Below are 16,700 nucleotides of genomic sequence, written 5' to 3'. Positions count from 1 at the left end.
TTCATCAAGATTATTATTAAGTCAATTATAGTTTGATATATATTATGAAATGGTATGCATGCCGTCAATTTTCGATGTAATGAAAGATTGTCTTTTCAAAAACGAATGCAATGTTTGTAAAATGTATCATATAGAGGTCAAGTACCTCGCGATGTAATCAACTGTTGTGAATCGTTTATAATCGATATGGACTTCGTCCGGATGGATTAGGACGGGTCGCTTCACCAGAGTCGACAAAAGAGCTACGCGGACAGTAAAAGAAAAGATATAGAGTTTGAAATTGGAGAAATGGTAATGCTTAAGGTTTCACCTTGGAAAGGCGTTGTTTGATTTTGTAAACGGGGGAAACTAAATCCAAGGTACATTGGACCATTCAAGATTATAGATCGTGTCGGACCAGTAGCTTACCAACTGGAGCTACCTCAACAACTCGCGGCTGTACATAACACTTTCCACGTCTCGAATTTGAAGAAATTTTTTGCTAAAGAAGATCTCATTATTCCGTTGGACGAAATCCAAATCAATGAAAAACTTCAGTTCATTGAAGAACTCGTCGAAATAATGGATCGTGAGGTTAAGAGACTTAAGCAAAACAAGATTCCAATTGTTAAGGTTCGATGGAATGCTCGTAGAGGACCCGAGTTCACATGGGAGCATGAAGATCAGATGAAGAAGAAATACCCGCATCTATTTCCAGAAGATTCGTCAACACCTTCAACAACTTAAAATTTCGGGACGAAATTTATTTAACGGGTAGGTAATGTAGTGACCCGAACTTTTCCATGTTTATATATATTAATTGAGATTGATATTTACATGACTAAATATTTCCAACGTGTTAAGCAATCAAACTTGTTAAGACTTGATTAAATGAAATAAGTTTCATATAGACAATTGATCACCAAAGTTGACCGGCGATTCACGAACGTTACAAATTTGTAAAAACTACATGTTGTGGTATACATAGACATACATATATGGTTGACATGAGATTATGATAAGTAAGTATCTCACTAAGTATATTAACAATGTGTGATATACATAAGAAATGAGATTACTAAGTTAAGAAACTCGAAATGATATATATAACGATTATCGTTATGATAACGTCTACTAAATACATATGTATCATATTAAGATATTGATACACTTTATTTAACATGATAAAATGATATTTAAATATATCATTAAGTGTGTTAACAATGAACTACATATGTAAAAACAAGACTACTAACTTAATGATTTCGAAACGAGACATATATGTAACGATTATCATTGTAACGACATTTAAATGTATATATATCATATTAAGATATATTAATATATCATAATATCATGATAATATAATAATTTAACATCTCATTAGATATAATAAACATTGGGTTAACAACATTTAACAAGATCGTTAACTTCAAGGTTTCAAATCAACATTTACATGTAACGACTAACGATGACTTAACGACTCAGTTAAAATGTATATACATGTAGTGTTTTAATATGTATTCATACACTTTTGAAAGACTTCAATACACTTATCAAAATACTTCTACTTAACAAAAATGCTTACAATTACATCCTCGTTCAGTTTCATCAACAATTCTACTCGTATGCACATGTATTCGTACTCGTACAATACACAGCTTTTAGATGTATGTACTATTGGTATATACACTCCAATGATCAGCTCTTAGCAGCCCATGTGAGTCACCTAACACATGTGGGAATCATCATTTGGCAACTAGCATGAAATATCTCATAAAATTACAAAAATATGAGTAATCATTCATGACTTATTTACATGAAAACAAAATTACACATCCTTTATATCTAATCCATATACCAACGACCAAAAACACCTACAAACACTTTCATTCTTCAATTTTCTTCATCTAAGTGATCTCTCTCAAGTTCTATCTTCAAGTTCTAAGTGTTCTTCATAAATTCTATAAGTTCTAGTTTCATAAAATCAAGAATACTTCCAAGTTTTCTAGCTTACTTCCAATCTTGTAAAGTGATCATCCAACTTCAAGAAATCTTTCTTATTTACAGTAAGATATCTTTATAATACAAGGTAATACTCATATTCAAACTTTGATTCAATTTCTATAACTATAACAATCTTATTTCGAGTGAAAATCTTACTTGAACTTGTTTTCGTGTCATGATTCTGCTTCAAGAACTTTCAAGCCATCCAAGGATCCTTTGAAGCTAGATCCGTTTTTCTCATTTCCAGTAGTTTTATCCAGAAAACTTGAGGTAGTAATGATGTTCATAACATCATTCGATTCATACATATAAAGCTATCTTATTCGAAGGTTTAAACTTGAAATCACTAGAACATTGTTTAGTTAATTCTAAACTTGTTCGCAAACAAAAGTTAATCCTTCTAACTTGACTTTTAAAATCAACTAAACACATGTTCTATATCTATATGATATGCTAACTTAATGATTTAAAACCGAAAAACACGAAAAACACCGTAAAACCGGATATACGCCGTTGTAGTAACACCGCGGGCTGTTTTGGGTTAGTTAATTAAAAACTATGATAAATTTTGATTTAAAAGTTGTTCTTCTGGGAAAATAATTTTTCTTATGAATATGAAACTATATCCAAAAATCATGGTTAAACTCAAAGTAGAAGTATGTTTGCCAAAATGGTCATCTAGACGTTGTTCTTTCGACTGAAATGACTATCTTTACAAAAACAACTTGTAACCTGTAATTCTGACTATAAACTTATACTTTTTCTGTATAGATTCATAAACTTAAGTTCAATATGAAACCATAGCAATTGGATTCACTCAAAACGGATTTAAAACGAAGAAGTTATGGGTAAAACAAGATTGGATATTTTTGATCTTTTTAGCTACGGAAAATGTTTAACGAATCTATACAAATCATATCCTAGCTAACTTATATTGTATTATACATGTATTCTAATATATTATGTAATCTTGGGATACCATAGACACGTATGCAAATGTTTTGACATATCATATCGACCCATGTATATATATTATTTGGAACAACCAAAGACACTCTATATGCAGTAATGTTAGAGTTAGCTATACAGGGTTGAGGTTGATTCCAAAAATATATATACTTTGAGTTGTGATTTAGCCTGAGACGTGTATACACTGGGTCGTGGATTGATTCAAGATAATATATATTGATTTATTTATGTACATCTAATTATGGACAACTAGTTGTAGGTTACTAACAAGGGCAGCTGACTTAATAAACTTAAAACAGTAAAACGTATTAAAAATGTTGTAAATATATTTTGAACATACTTTGATATATATGTACATATTTGTTATAGGTTCGTGAATCGACCAGTGGCCAAGTCTTACTTCCCGACGAAGTAAAAATCTGTGAAAGTGAGTTATAGTCCCACTTTTAAAATCTAATATTTTTGGGATGAGAATACATGCAGGTTTTATAAATGATTTACAAAATAGACACAAGTACGTGAAACTACATTCTATGGTTGAATTATCGAAATCGAATATGCCCCTTTTTATTAAGTCTGGTAATCTAAGAATTAGGGAACAGAAACCCTAATTGACGCGAATCTTAAAGATAGATCTATTGGGCCTAACAAACCCCATCCAAAGTACCGGATGCTTTAGTACTTCGAAATTAATATCATATCCGAAGGGTGTCCCGGAATGATGGGGATATTCTTATATATGCATCTTGTTAATGTTGGTTACCAGGTGTTCACTATATGAATGATTTTTATCTCTATGTATGGGATGTGTATTGTAATATGAAATCTTGTAGTTTATTTTTATGATTTGATATATATAGGTTAAACCTATAACTCACCAACATTTTTGTTGACGTTTAAAGCATGTTTATTCTCAGGTGAATACTAAGAGCTTCCGCTGTTGCATACTAAAATAAGGACAAGATTTGGAGTCCATATTTGTATGATATTGTGTAAAAACTGCATTCAAGAAACATATGTCGATGTAATATATTTCTATTGTAAACCATTATGTAATGGTCGTGTGTAAACAATATATTTTAGATTATCATTATTTGATAATCTACGTAATGCTTTTGAAACCTTTATTGATAAAATAAAGGTTATGGTTGTTTTAAAAATGAATGCAGTCTTTGAAAAACGCCTCATATAGAGGTCAAAACATCGCAACGAAATCAATTAATATGGAACGTTTATAACCAATATGAACGGGACATTTCATATATCATGTCCGAAGGATTTCCCTGAATGATAGGGGATATTCTTATATGCATCTAGTTAATGTCAGTTACCAGGGTTCAATCCATATGAATGATTTTTGTCTCTATGCATGGGACGTATGTTTATGGGAAATGGAAAATATGAAATCTTGTGGTCTATTAAAATAATAGAAATGATTGTTATGATAAACTAATGAACTCACCAATCTTTTGGTTGACACTTTAAAGCATGTTTATTCTCAGGTATGAAAGAAATCTTTCGCTGTGCATTTGCTTATATTATAGACATTACTTGGAGTCATTCATGACATATTTCAAAAGACGTTGCACTCGAGTCGTCGAGTTCATCAAGATTATTATTAAGTCAATTATAGCTAGATATATTATAAAATGGTATGCATATCGTCAACTTTCGATGTAAGGAAGTTTGTCTTTTCAAAACGAATGAAATGTTTGTAAAATGTATTATATAGAGGTGAAATACCTCTCGATGTAATCAACTATTGTGAATCGTTTATAATCGATGTGGACTTTGTCCGGATGGATTAGGACGGGTCCCTTCAGTTGGTATCAGAGTGGTGGTCTTAGCGAACCAGGTCTTGCATTAGTGTGTCTAACTGATAAGTCGTTAGGATGCATTAGTGAGTCTGGACTCCGACCGTGTCTGCATGTCAAAAGTTTTGCTTATCATTTCGTGTCGAAAATTTCCTGCTTATCATTCTTAGGGAATCACTTGTTTATCACTCTTAATCTAGATATATCTTACTGCCTGGATTGCATGAATAGTGTATAGACAAAATTCATATTTTAGCGTATCTGCTAATTCATATCTTAGCATATCTATTACTGTAAACTTTACCTAACATATTCCGTAGATTCCTCTGTAACTTATGGAATTTTAGTATTATATATGCATATGTAAATTATGTATTGCAGGGTACTAATCTACATCCTATAATCTATTTCTTATCGAAAATCCTTCATCTGATCGTACGAGATGAATCCCTCAACCAGTACGAGTCCCTCAGATTTCGATAACTATTCCAATAGTTATTCCGACAGCTATTCCGACATGGATGTTCACCTAAGCTCCGAAAGCAGCGTCACCAGAATGAATCAACCAATCAGCCATCCCCAATTTATCTGATGGGTTCGTAGTCGACTTAATCAATGGAAACGCGAAGAAGGCGATCATTTCCACCAACCAAATTACCCTCTTGATGATGAACCTAAAGCACTTACCGGCGAACCTGTCCATAATACCATTTTCTCGCTCATTTCCAGAGTATCTTTTCATGATTATATTCTATCCACAATTCTAAACCTTATTCATCCGCTCGTTTCGACCGAAAATCATCCCAGAATAATGGAAGAAGTCAACAAACTTCGCGCTCGAAAAAAAATCAATCTGGAAAACGTGGTGCAAAACCTACCAGCTTCAGCAACAGCACCGGTAACACCAGTACCATCAACAACAACATCTGCAGCACAAACCTCAACATCTCATTCTATACCTCAAGTATAATCATCGTTTTACGTATCATTCTACATCATTTATCTTCATTTGACATGGTGATTATGTAATCCCTAATATTTTAGAGATTATATATTCTTGTTCTAACGGTAAATCAAATGAGTTTAATATCATATTGACTCATTAAATCCATGGTTACATCTGAAGAAAATATATATGTATATATGTTTTCATAAAGATTGTAATTAAAAATTATTTCGTACAAAGCGTTAATTGTGAAAATATTTTAACGGGTAGGTAATACCCGAGAAATATTCAGATTTCACATTAATAAGTTACACTGTACATTCTTCGAAGCTGATTCAACAGTCATTTACTATCCTACTTACATCCACCGATATACAAATCCGTTCACCACAGAATAACCATATTCATTCAATTTCATATTTGGATTTTGATTTATCAGAATCCAACAAGTGGCATAATGAAGAAAACATTTGACAAAATAAAATTTGTTAGAAACAAACAAATTAACTATGAGGAATTTTGTTAAGAATCCATGCTAACTGTTCCTAGCTAACTGATTACATTTTATTTATCGCAATTTAATTATCGCAATTTACATTCTCGCAATTTTATTTATCGTCATTTAATTTCTGTTATTTACTTTACGCACTTTATTTATCGTCATTTAATTTCTGTTATTTATTTTTACCCACTTTAAATATCGGGACACGTATACAAGGTTTTGACATATCATATCGACGCATATATATATATTATTTGGAATAACCATAGACACTCTATATGCAGTAATGATCGAGTTCTCTATACAGGGTTGAGGTTAATTCTACAATAATATATATACTTTGAGTTGTGATCGAGTCTGAGACATGTACACGGGTCACGACACGTATTAATTAATTCGATTATATTATATATTAAACTATATATGAAATATTGGATTGTTAACTGTGGACTATCGACTGTGGACTAATAACTGTGGACTTCAAGTTTGCCACTTGATTTCATCTTAAACCTCATTGTATCTCGACGATTACAATCTGTGTTCAAACCTTTCATGATTCTTGAAAACATCTCAACCGAGAGGATGAACCAACCGTACTTCATCTACGGAAGAAAAGATTGAAGCATATAGTTATGCACCTGAAAACATTCGGAACCTGAGTAAACGTATAACACGTATCTGTGTTAGCTCCTTTGACGTTGTTATTACCGAAAATAACTTTAAAACCCCTGTCCAAAGTAGCCAATTTTGTCACAGCTCCAACAAGTCAACTTCGACTTTTCAGTCGAAACAGCCTTATTATAACCTTGATATATACGTTTGCCTCTTTTCGTCTTCATTACCAGGGAACCATTTATATCTCACCACATTAGCAGTAAACTTACCAACAAATTCATTGATCTTTGTCCTTCCGAAAAATCATTATATTTGTTTATTAAAACCCTATCATATAACCATCCGCATCTTGTAACGAGGACTACTATACCAATTAACGGGAATCAGCAATCAATACTTTGAAAACTCGCAGCATGCCTACATCAACAGTTATATGTATACATATAACATTTATCTCTTAAAATTATGATCTTCCATTCTGAAATTCTGAAAAGCACTCAGTCTACGAATCAATACTCCAAAGATTGAAAAAGAGGAATGAAGCAGCAGAAACGGTATACAACCATAAACGACTTTAACTGTCGAAAGTTGATGATAAAGAATAGTATGTTGGCAAAGCTCAGAAATGTTGGAACTAGAAAACGAATTGAGCAAACTATGAAGGAGGCTAGGGACAAATCACAAAGACTAATTCTGCCTTCAAAGAATCCAAATGATTCAGTATCTACTGAAGTCATTAATGAATACCTTGCTCCTGACTCTAAACCATTACGGACAAATCTTCTTCATCATCCATCGATATTAGAAATTCTAAGATATCATCGTATCTTTCATTATAAATATCCTCCATATTTCTGAAGATATTTTTATAACTATTCTTATCTGAAATCATTAATCTCTTCGTGCTATCAGTGTTACATCATATAGAAACTGTTAGTTTCTATATTTTGTAAACTTTCGAGCTTAAAATATGAATGTTATTGAAGTAATGTTGGGAACTGATGCATGAGTTAGTATAATATAATGACACTTGATCAACGTGATTATATTACAGTAAGTCATGCTGAGTTTCTAAATGGAACATGATGATTCACAGATTATAACGTCATCATGTGTCATGTTACATAACTCTTTCATTCTGATTAACTTCTGAACATATCAAGAAACTATATTCTTGATAGTTCTATTCTCAGTGATTCGGGTAATTTGACAAATCAAATCGTGAGATTACGTTCTTTCTTGTTTAGAACATTAAGTTCATTTGAAACTCCATATTTACGAATTCTGGACCATTACTCGCTTTACTAGAGGTCGAGAAGAAAATAAAAAGGCAAAGAGCTCCAAAATATAAGATAAAATATAAAGCCCAATAACAACACGGAGATTACAAACAGTGTATATTAATACGGATAGCAATATAAAGACACGGTATAATTAAGAATAGTATCACTCCAAGGTAATAGTAGAAGTAAACAGATTCTTTTGATGGAAGAATGAAAAGAAGGATGACAGAAATGATAATTAGAAGAATATCAAGGATTAGAACTGGATTAAGCATTTTCACAATCTTTTGGATGTATGAACTAAGAAAGAAAGTATAGGAATGGTGAGAATAATGGAACGAAAGAGCTTAATTTATAGTGAAAATATCAGACAGAGTAATCAAGGCAGATCACCGTATTTAATTATAGAGATCTTAATCTCCTTATTCACCAAAGAATCAAATCTTTTAGATTTCGAAGATTTTCTTTAAATCCCTTGAATTCCGGAATTCAACTAAGGCAACGTCATAAGTTAAGATGCATCTTATTTTCTAAATTCAACCCTGACTCTGTCAAAAGTTAAGATGAATCTTTACTTTCCTATTTCACTCTTTAGTGATAGCTTCATTCGTACTCTTCGAATAATCGAGTTATTTTTATTCATATTACTCAATGATGATAAAACTCAATTTATCAACTCATATTCGTCATGAAAACATTTTTATTATTAGCCATGACCACCTCACTCAAATTTCGGGACGAAATTTCTTTAACGGGTAGGTACTGTGATGACAAGGGAATTTCCGACAAAATTTAAACTTAATCTTATATGATTTCAACACGATAAGCAAAGTCTATTAAACTGAGTCTCATAATGTTTGAACTATTTTCATGTAATCATTTACCTTTCGACTATTCCTGACGATTCACGAACAATTGTGTGTAATTAATATGTAGTGTATATATATATATATATATATATATATATATATATATATATATATATATATATATATATATATATATATATATATAACATTTTGAATTAATAAAATATACTTTAATAATTTGAATTAAAATCTAAAATAATATATAGAATAATCAAGTTGTTATTGAAATAAATGTATATATATTTCTATGTATTGTAATGTTTGAATATTAAATATTTAATGTAAGGTATTATATATATATATATATATATATATATATATATATATATATATATATATATATATATATATATATATATTACATAATTACTAATATGTAATATTAATGTCTAATACAATAAGCTTTATCATAAATTAAACTATAGTTGTTATATTAATGTTATTACTTTCATTATTATTATCAATAGCAATATCAATATTATTAATATATGTATACCCACATAAAATTTGATTCAGTTAACTAATAATCTTAAAATTATCATTAATAATATCTGTATTATTATATATAGTAGTAAAAAAAATTATGATTTTAATTATTATTGTTATTTTGATAATTACCATTACTAAACTTATTAAGATCATTATTATGGTAATTATTAATATCATCATAATATTATTATTATTACTCTAACTATTATTAATACTATTATTATTAATATTAGTATTTTAATTACCTTAAAAATAATCAGTAAAAAAAATTAATAATATATATACAAAATGATAAAGATACGAATTGGATCCTAATTTGTTACACATAGCTTTCAAAGCTGTAGCAAGTTTTGTTTTCAATCTCATGGATTGTACAAATAAATCGTGTAAAGATTTGAAGCAGTTAACAATCGAAATCAGATTTTTCTTTATCTTATTTTTTTTTGTTCTTTCTTCCTTGTTAGTTAGCAAAAACTGTCGACACCCAACACCCTTTTCCTGTTAACCATCGACTAAGTTATGAATCACAAAACCACAAAACTATCACAACTCACAATCATCAACTATCGCCTTTCGGTTCCTGACCAATACATCTTGATCACCACATCAACACCAACACATTATGATTCTTATAATTCACCATCTTTGGCCCATCTTGATCAACACCATCGTGAAACCAATGATCATCACCAATAAAGCTGTTGTTACCACCTTCAAACTCTCTTTCTTCTGACATTCATTAGACTACAAACACTCATCACATCCGCCATATTTTTTTTTCTGTTTATATTCCAACTCCAACCGTCACCCCACCGTCTTGATTCATCATCGTTGAAACTAACACAAGCAATCATCATGAAGCCGCTACTACTGCTTGTTTCTGCCTTCAGTTTAAAATAATGATGGACGTTAACGATGAACCGAAAGCCATGGTTAATAATGGTCGCAACTGGAGTTGTTCTGATCAGACCTGCCACTGTGCTTCTTCGTTCCAGTTTTCTCGTCGCTGATTTGCTGCTACAACAGCAGTACACTTCTGTTTTGGATTAATAAAGATGAGTTCTTTAGTGGTAAGAAAGCAGATTTAAATTTATGAAACACACACATATTTTAGTTGAGTTATAAAGAAAGACAGATGTAAAGCACTTTGATAAAGTTGAGTATCCAAGGAACACTAGTGCGTGGGATTCACATTTATATATAATATCAATTGTGTAACAAAATAATGATAAAAGGATGGGACAATTAAACAGACCCGGGACCATGCTTTTTAAACGGCTAACTCAGTTAGAGCCGAATGAAGTTGAGATCCAACATATGCTCGTCTGATAGGCCAAATATCCATTTCCTATTAGTGGGCTTATGACGATTTTCTACCGGGCTCATCATTTTACAATTGGACCGTATAGTTCTATTGGACTTTATCTTTGGACTTGCTAATGAAGCAAGAAGCCGAAGCTGTGGAAGGATAAAGGTTACAGCGAATTAGTTTAAGATGATAATTATAGTAGTAAAAGATCATAATGATGATGATAATTGATAATGATAAAATGATATAAATTCGATGATTATGATAGTTTATGATAGGCGTGATGTATGATGGTACTATGATGCACGATGATCACGAAAGTGATCCTGATTAGAATAACCACCAAAGTGATGGTGTATGATTTAATGATGATGAGAGGCTTATGTTATGATTATAATTTTGTGTGAAAGAAGAGGAAAACAGAAAAACGAGTTAGATTCAATGGTTTGGTTGTGTATTTGGGGAACTAGAGGTCAAGGGTTCGAGACTTGGGAGCAACATTTTTTTTTATGTTAGAGATATAGTTAAGGCTGAAAAGAGGGGTTAAATAAAACAAATATGGGGTTTAAACCAAGATCGAGCTAGTAGCTCAATGGTTAAGGATATTATCGGGACGTTGCGTGTTCAAACCCCGACTTGGGCATTTTTTTTTAAGAGCTACTTCATTGAGGTAGTTTACTTACTACTCATTATTATTATTATTATTATTATTATTATTATTATTATTATTATTATTATTATTATTATTATTATTATTATTATTATTATTAATTGTTATTATTGTTAAGTTAATTAATATCATTACTAACATTGATATAATTTATACTATTATTATCATCATTATTATTAGGATAAGTATTATTAGTATTAACATTATTATTATTATCACTATTTTAGTATTATAACTATTATTTTAATAAACAGATGACATTTAAATATTTTACATCTATATTAATATTAGATATTATTTTGTTTAATAAAATGTTATATTATTTAAGTTACAAATAATATATAAAATGAATATGAGATCTATTACATTATTTAATATTTTCAAGCTTTAATATATAATATATATATATATATATATATATAATAAATAACCTATATCATATCCTAATTAAAATACCTTAGTAAGAATCTGTTATATAACTACTAAGCATCTAAAATACATAAAATAGATATAATTAGTTTATTTATTAATATAACATACAAATTCTTAATATAAGAAGAATACTAATAATATTAATATATCAACTTGTTAATTGTTATTATGTGTTTTAATAAATATATGAATAATATAGGTCGTGAATCCGAGACCAACCCTACACTTGTTCAATGACGTCATATGTATTTTTACTACAAAATACGGTATGGTGAGTTTCATTACTCCCTTTTTAAATGCTTTTGCAATATATATTTTTGGGACTGAGAATACATGCGCTGCTTTTATAACTGTTTTACGAAATAGACACAAGTAATCAAAACTACATTATATGGTTGAATGATCGAAGCTGAATATACCCCTTTTGCTTGGTAACCTAAGAATTAGTAAACCGATCTACTAATTGACGCGAATCCTAAAGATAGATCTATGGGCCCGATGAACCCCATCCAACGTACCGGATGCTTTATTACTTCGATGTTGTTTTATATCATGTCAAGGATTTCCCGAAATGATAGGGGATATTCTTATATGCATCTAGTTAATGTCAGTTACCAAGGTTCAATCCATATGAATGATTTTTGTCTCTATGCATGGGACGTATGTTTATGGGAAATGGAAAATATGAAATCTTGTGGTCTATTAAAATAATAGAAATGATTGTTATGATAAACTAATGAACTCACCAACCTTTTGGTTGACACTTTAAAACATGTTTATTCTCAGGTATGAAAGAAATCTTTCGCTGTGCATTTGCTTATATTAGAGACATTACTTGGAGTCATTCATGACATATTTCAAAAGACGTTGCATTCGAGTCGTCGAGTTCATCAAGATTATTATTAAGTCAATTATAGCTAGATATATTATAAAATGGTATGCATATCGTCAACTTTCGATGTAAGGAAGTTTGTCTTTTCAAAACGAATGAAATGTTTGTAAAATGTATCATATAGAGGTCAAATACCTCGCGATGTAATCAACTATTGTGAATCGTTTATAATCGATGTGGACTTTGTCCGGATGAATTAGGATGGGTCCCTTCAAATGTAACTGCAAAATCAGCGTATACAATACATATAAGAAATATAAAGATAATAATAGAGAACAATCATAAAGGTTTGAAATATATTATCTGTATCTTTTCAGGAATAACTTACAAAACCTTTCCTATTTGCATAATGAAAATAAGCAAAACAATATAAAGATCTTTTAGTCTTAGTAACATACGAAATCAGTATACACCTGAAGTAGTTCAAATCCAGTACACTCCACCCCACAATAAGTAACATACGAAATCTAAACACACCTGAAGCCGAAGTCCAATACTTGTCCGTCTTTAATGACATGTAAAAAATAATTACTAAATTAACTCACACTGTAACATTTCCTCCACACATGCTGCCATAAGGTTTTTAGCTCATTCTTTCAAATTCTTTCAAATAGGGTTGACTAAAAAGTCAACTGTACATTTGGATAAACAATTAAAGAATATACCCATTGAGTCATCAAATGACATCACTGCACCTGGAACTCATTAAGTACAAACAACAAACATACATAATCAAATATATGAAATTGGACTTCATGAAGTTGTAAGAATTTTATGAACATGAATTATACTGTAATGACCCGACTTTTTCGACTTGCTTTTGTGCTTTGTGTTTTCGCGAAACTGCGTATTTGTGCGTACTGTGCTACTTTATACTCCGAAACCTGTATATACATGGTTTACTTTCATTTATATGTTAAAACGTGCCTTAGAGTACGTAGGATACTTAACTTGATCCCTGGATGCTTTATGACCGTTAGTGTCACTTAACGTTTCGATTAAACCGCGAACTGCGCGCACGTTTAACTTTTGTCGTAATCGGAATATTATGACTACGGAATACTAATTATTATTTTATAATAATAATTACTTGGGTTTATGGATGCTTAATTATGCGTAATAATTTAATTATGCTTACTAGTTAGTCTTGTTGGACTTTCTACCTTGTTGGACTTAAGCCCACCCTACACTAGCTAGTAGCCCATTTATTTAGCCCACTAATTAATTACTAGTGACCCAATAATAAGTAAGACAAATGCCCATTTATTAGAGGGAACATGCTAGCATTTATGTCAAGTATTATCCCTAATGTTACATGGAATCCCAATATAAACATCAACTTTAGACAACCATTAATCAAAAAGCAACTTTTTGTCCCCCCTTGTCCCCCCTCAAATTTTCGGCCACCACCACCATCCCCGGAAATGTCCCGTTCTTATTGATTAAAAACGTTCCATATTAATTGATTTCGTTGCGAGGTTTTGACCTCTATATGAGACGTTTTTCAAAGACTGCATTCATTTTAAAACAAACCATAACCTTTATTTCATAAATAAAGGTTTAAAAAGCTTTACGTAGATTATCAAATAATGATAATCTAAAATATCCTGTTTACACACGACCATTACATAATGGTTTACAATACAAATATGTTACATCGAAATCAGTTTCTTGAATGCAGTTTTTACACAATATCATACAAACATGGACTCCAAATCTTGTCCTTATTTTAGTATGCAACAGCGGAAGCTCTTAGTATTCACCTGAGAATAAACATGTTTTAAACGTCAACAAAAATGTTGGTGAGTTATAGGTTTAACCTATATATATCAAATCGTAACAATATACCACAAGATTTCATATTTCAATACACATCCCATACATAGAGATAAAAATCATTCATATGGTGAACACCTGGTAACCGACATTAACAAGATGCATATATAAGAATATCCCCATCATTCCAGGACACCCTTCGGATATGATATAAATTTCGAAGTACTAAAGCATCCGGTACTTTGGATGGGGTTTGTTAGGCCCAATAGATCTATCTTTAGGATTCGCGTCAATTAGGGTGTCTGTTCCCTAATTCTTAGATTACCAGACTTAATAAAAAGGGGCATATTCGATTTCGATAATTCAATCATAGAATGTAGTTTCACGTACTTGTGTCTATTTTGTAAATCATTTATAAAACCTGCATGTATTCTCACCCCAAAAATATTAGATTTTAAAAATGGGACTATAACTCACTTTCACAGATTTTTACTTCGTCGGGAAGTAAGACTTGACCACTGGTTGATTCACGAACCTATAACAATATATACATATATATCAAAGTATGTTCAAAATATATTTACAATACTTTTAATACATTTTGATGTTTTAAGTTTATTAAGTCAGCTGTCCTCGTTAGTAACCTACAACTAGTTGTCCACAGTTAGATGTACAGAAATAAATCGATAAATATTATCTTGAATCAATCCACGACCCAGTGTATACGTATATCAGTATTGATCACAACTCAAACTATATATATATTTTGGAATCGACCTCAACCCTGTATAGCTAACTCCAACATTCACATATAGAGTGTCTATGGTTGTTCCGCAATATATATATAGATGGGTCGACATGATAGGTCGAAACATTGTATACGTGTCTATGGTATCTCAAGATTACATAATATACAATATAAGTTGATTAGGTTATGGTTGGAATAGATTTATTACTAACTTTCACGTAGGTAAAATGAGTAGTTTTTATCAATCTTGTTTTACTCGCCATTTCTTCGTTTCTAATCCGTTTTGAGTGATTCCAGTGGCCACGGTTTCGTATTGAACTTAACTTTATGAATCTAAATAGAAAAAGTATAAGTTTATAGTCGAAAATACAAGTTACAATTCGTTTTTGAAAGAGGTAGTCATTTCCGTCGAAAGAACGACATCTTGATGACCATTTTGAAAAACATACTTTCACTTTGAGTTTAACCATGATTTTTGGATATAGTTTTATGTTTATAAGAAAAATCATTTTTCCAGAAGTATAGCTTTTAAATCAAAGTTCTTCTTAGCTTTTAATTATCCCAACCAAAACAGCCCCCGGTTTTACTACGACGACGTATATCCAGTTTTATGGTGTTTATCGTGTTTCCGGGTTTTAAATCATTAAGTTAGCATATCATATAGATATAGAACATGTGTTTAGTTGATTTTAAAAGTCTAGTTAGAAGGATTAACTTTATTTGCGAACAAGTTTAGAATTAACTAAACTATGTTCTAGTGATTACAAGTTTATAACGTTGAATAAGACAGCTTTTTATGTATGAATCGAATGATGTTATGAACATCATTACTACCTCAAGTTCCTTGGATAAACCTATTGGAAATGAGAAAAATGGATCTACCTTCAAAGGATCCTTGGATGGCTTGAAAGTTCTTGAAGCAGAATCATGACACGAAAACAATTTCAAGTAAGATTTTCACTCGAAATAAGATTGTTATAGTTATAGAAATTGAATTAAAGTTTGAATATGATTATTACCTTGTATTAGAAAGATAACCTACTGTAAGTAACAAAGGTTTCTTGATCTTGGATGATTACTTGGAATGGATTTAGAAAACTTGGAAGTAAACTTTCAATCTTGGAACTATTCTTGATTTTATGAAACTAGAACTTTTGGAATTTATGAATAACACTTAGAACTTGAAGATAGAACTTGAGAGAGATCAATTAGATGAAGAAAATTGAAGAATGAAAGTGTTTGTAGGTGTTTTTGGTCGTTGGTGTATGAATTAGATATAAAGGATATGTAATTTTATTTTCATGTAAATAAGTCATGAATGATTACTCATATTTTTGTAATTTTATGAGATATTTCATGCTAGTTGTCAAATGATGGTTCCCACATGTGTTAGGTGACTC

This window comes from Rutidosis leptorrhynchoides, chromosome 1, assembly GCF_046630445.1.
Source record: "Rutidosis leptorrhynchoides isolate AG116_Rl617_1_P2 chromosome 1, CSIRO_AGI_Rlap_v1, whole genome shotgun sequence".
Taxonomy (NCBI): domain Eukaryota; kingdom Viridiplantae; phylum Streptophyta; class Magnoliopsida; order Asterales; family Asteraceae; genus Rutidosis; species Rutidosis leptorrhynchoides.
This window is presented reverse-complemented; position numbering follows the sequence as displayed.